Here is a 1,424-nt window from a genome sequence, read left to right as displayed (position 1 = left end):
TAAAATTTAGAGGGGTTTTGAATAGCAAAGAAAGAAATAAAGGACAAACACAAAAATTTATTTTAATTTTATTGAAGTTTGGCTGACCATACAACGCTGTTTCGAGTATTGCTAAGTACTCTTCATCAGTGGTCTTTCGAAATAATCGAATTTTGTTTAATTAGTTTATAGTCCGTATATAATTTGTTTTGACTGCAAGTGCCAGGCTTAGAACTCATGCCTGTCAAATTAAAAGCGATGACTAATCGTGTTTATCCACAAGAAGCCAAGGCTGCACAAACTTTCAATGCTCAAGTTCCAGGTTTTATTGTCACTTATTTTTATTTAATTAGTGACACCAACCAAAGCACTTGCCAAAGTGCTTTACAGCAACACGAATACTTTATTCAAATATTAGACTTGTGAAAAGTAAAGAACAATATGTTAAAATATAATATTGTTCAGCTTTTCCTAACCGCGAAAGCGGATTTGTAGAATAACATAGCATAGCTTCTTTGTAAAAGCACCAGAATGGTCGCTTTACATATAGTAAGTAAAACAATATGCATTACAAAATGTCTCTACAAAAAGAGTAGCTTTGAAAAAAATAAAGAATAGGCGAACTCAAAAGTTAACTTTTAATTCGTTGAACTTGTGTTTCCAAAATAAAGCTGTAGTTTATAAGCTCGTTCTATTTTAAAGCACGGCAAGTGCTTTGGTTAGTGTCACTAATTAAATAAAAATAAGTGACAATAAAAAACCTGGAATTTGAGCATTGAAAGTTTGTGCAGCCTTGGCTTGTTGTGGATAAACACGATTAGTCATCGCTTCTAATTTGACAGGCACGAGTTCTAAGCCTGGCACTTGCAGTCCAAACAAATTATATACGGACTATAAACTAATTAAATAAAATTCGATTATTTCGAAAGACCACTGATGAAGAGTACTTGGCAATACTCGAAGCAGCGTTGTATGGTCAGCCAAACTTCAATAAAATTAAAATAAATTTTTGTGTTTGTCCTTTATTTCTTTCTTTGTTATTCAAAACCCCTCTAAATTAATAAAGCTTCTTTGTCACTATACAAAGTAAGTCTAGCTTAACAGCAACACTAATACTTTATTCAAATATAAAAATAAGTAAATTTAATTTCAGCATTCGTTAATAAATAATGACTTCTGCTGAAACGTTATATTCAATGATAGCACTAGTCACTTATAGACTATATTACTGTCTGGTAATCATAAGAATATATTTACGCTTGAAGTATCTCTCCTTCCTTAAGTGAATCGTCGATATCACCAGTTGCATAGGAGAAAAGGTTATCGATCCAATATACATGTCAAAATCGGAGCATTCCAAAAAAAAAATAAAAACAACGTTGTTATAGTTTTAAACTTCATAGAACTGTCAGGTATGTCGAGACTAATCTTTCAATCTACGTATC

The sequence above is a fragment of the Teleopsis dalmanni genome, chromosome 2 (genome assembly GCF_002237135.1).
Source record: "Teleopsis dalmanni isolate 2A chromosome 2, ASM223713v2, whole genome shotgun sequence".
Lineage (NCBI taxonomy): Eukaryota > Metazoa > Arthropoda > Insecta > Diptera > Diopsidae > Teleopsis > Teleopsis dalmanni.
This window is presented reverse-complemented; position numbering follows the sequence as displayed.